Source organism: Passer montanus, unplaced genomic scaffold, assembly GCF_014805655.1.
Source record: "Passer montanus isolate IOZ18808 unplaced genomic scaffold, ASM1480565v1 scaffold555, whole genome shotgun sequence".
NCBI classification, from domain to species: Eukaryota; Metazoa; Chordata; class Aves; order Passeriformes; family Passeridae; genus Passer; species Passer montanus.
Window position 1 is genome coordinate 3,584 of NW_024370540.1, and position 2,830 is coordinate 6,413.

Here is a 2,830-nt window from a genome sequence, read left to right on the forward strand (position 1 = left end):
CAAGGAATGCAGGGATCAGAGATGCTAAGAATGATGCCAGGGTTTCTGATAGGCCCCTCAAAGGGCTAAGGTAAAAGACATGAGAAAGCCAAACACACAGAACGCACAATAGACAACTGACACGATACCCTCCGGGACTGCTCTGCCCTGCGCACCTCAGCACTGGGATCAAAAGTGACACTTGGCTTTTCTGTGGCCTAAGGGGCCACTTCTTGGACATCCCCAACTCCAAAGCAGACTCAAAAATCCCTCCCTGTGAGTCCCGACCCAGCACCCCACTATCATCCCCTCTATGGGTCACAGCCATCAACTTATCTGCAGATGCCACTCCGTGTCAGGTGCAAAAGACCTCCCCTTGCCGTCTGGGAAGTTCCTGCTGTCACCACGTTGTCTCTTAGTCAGCTGCATTCAAGAAAACCGAGCATCAGTGTCTGATCTTGGCAGCACATTGGCCAAAACCCAACAATTCTGCTACTCAGCGTTCTCCTAGCAATGCCTGGGTCTCTTATGAATGCCGCACGCTTCGGCTGCGTTCGGACGCTGGGTTCACCTAAGTTAAGAGGAGAGAAGGTGATGTGGCATTGGTGACCCCAGAGTGGACCCTCGCTCCTCCTCCCTATTCCTGACTCACCACAACTCCTCGGCATTGCCAAAGGCCACCCGGATGACTCCTTTAAATCGAAAAGGCAGAGGCTTCATCACCGAGTCCTGCAATACTTCCACACGACTCCAAAGAGCAACAATCACAGTCCATCAGCCAGTGTGTGACAGAGTCACGTATACTCCAAATGGATTGCCTAAAGCACACAAACGAACATGCGTGCTTAGAGTTGCACCAGAAATTGAGATCTCAGCAATAACAACAACTTCTGTCCACTAGTCACTGCTCACCTTGACCACTTTGCCTTGTCTGCTGCTAGATGGCTTTACTTCCTAAAAATAAAGAAAAACAACAATGCTGTAACACAAAGTCACCATTTACACTGCACCTGCAGAGACAAACAGGGACTGACTTTCTCAGGGAACCCACTCACCTGGGATGGGGTGCTCTGCCATGGATTTTATCCATCTGCATCTGAAAGAAATTCAGGACACAAGTCAATCAGCTGCAGAATAACTTCACACCTCCAAACATCTTGTGTCCATCTACAAATCCCATCTAGAATCCAACTACACCCCGCACTACAAATTTCAAGTCCCCGGGATTTGTCCTAACGTGCCAGGCTATGCGGCAGGGCAGAGCAGCTCCGGGACAAATATGTGCACCCACCCGTGACACAGGACAGGACGTGACAAAGGGGACACAACAGGAAGAGAAATCACTTGGCAAGAAGAATGACTGCAAAATGAAGGCAAGAAGAATGACTGCAAAATGAAGGCAAAATGAAGTGAATGAGGTGAGACCAATGGTGAGCCCATGAGGCTCAGAGAACCCTGGAGGAAGATGCTAAGGGAATGATTTCTTCAAAGAAATGCAAAAAAGGATGCCTGTGAATCCTGCTGTCAGAATCCTCTACCTATCCTCCCGTTCTTACAAGTCCTAATTCGCAATAATGGATCGTTGTGAGGCGCGACTGTCCGTACGGCTCGGAACGAGACCTTCAAAGACATCTGAACTGGATGCTTCTAAAGAGAGGTGCAATTCTGATGCCATCTGAGCTCCTGAGTCAAAAGTCTTATGGCATTGGTGGCAGGCCAAGAAATGCAGAGATCACAGATGCTAAGAATGATGCCAGTATTTCTGATAGGCCACTCACAGAGCTAAGGTAAAAGACATGAGATAGCCAAATGACACATAAGGTACGACAGACAAGTGACACGACACACACTGGCACTGCTCTGCCCTGCGCACCTCAGCGCTGGGATCAAAAATGACACTTGGCTTTTGTGTGGCCTTAAAACAACATTTCCTGGATATCCTCAGCTCCAAAGCAGACTCAAAAATCCCTCCCGGTGAGACCTGACGCGGCAGCCCCCTTCCATCTGCATCCCCTCTGTGACACACAGCCCTCGACTTATCTCTTGCATGTCCGTGAATGAGAATCCACATCGGGTGCAAAGGAAGGTCACCAGGCTGTCTGGGAGGTTCCTGCTGTCACCCGGCTGCTGTCTCTTAGTCTGTCAAGAGAAAGAAAACCAGACATCAGTGCGGCATCTTAGCAGCACGTCGACTAAAATCCGACAGTTCTGCTACTCACCGCCTCCTAAGAATGACCGGCTCCTCGGGCCGCACGCTTTGGCCGTGCTCTGAGGCCGACGTCTTGGGCTACGCCTGGGTAAAGGGGAGACGAGGTGCTGTGGCACTGCTGAGAATTGAGCGGACCCTCCCTCCTCCTCAATACCTCCCCAACTCACTGTGACTCCTCAGGCATTCCTGAGGGCTATCCAGAAGGGACCTTTAAGCAGAAAATTTCCAAGCTTCATCACAGGGTCCTGCAATACCTCCACAGGAAAGGGGGCAAATCCTACCAGGTATAAAAGGCTTCAGAGCAGCTGCAGCTGTTTGGCCCTTCTGACTTCAGTTTGAGGGGGTCCCTGAGAGACAAAACTCACCGGTCCAGGTTTTTGGTGTCACATTGAAGGAGGCATTTGGGACTCTCAAAGAAGCCTCAGTTTGCGGTGGAGACATCTTAAGTCTGGGTGGAATCTTGTGCTATGGAAAAATCATCAGGCAGTCATCCACTCGGGAACACAAGCAGCTGAATAACGAAGCTGGAGTTTACCTTAAGAGGGAAAACTCACCAGTCCAGGTTCCAGGTGTCAGTTTGCAGGAGGCACTAGAGACTCTCAAAGCAGCATGAGTTTGTGGTGGTGGCAGCTTGGGTCTGGA

General features: G+C 50.4%; 1 long non-coding RNA gene across 1 annotated transcript; it reads right to left on the reverse strand.

Annotated features, from left to right (window-relative positions):
- Positions 1 to 659: 659 nt before the first annotated feature.
- On the reverse strand, positions 660 to 1,082 carry LOC120510146. The gene is made up of 3 exons (XR_005629426.1): positions 1,035 to 1,082; positions 892 to 933; positions 660 to 797 (listed from the first exon to the last, which is right to left on the reverse strand). It is a non-coding gene; the product is annotated as an uncharacterized LOC120510146 (long non-coding RNA).
- Positions 1,083 to 2,830: the final 1,748 nt, after the last annotated feature.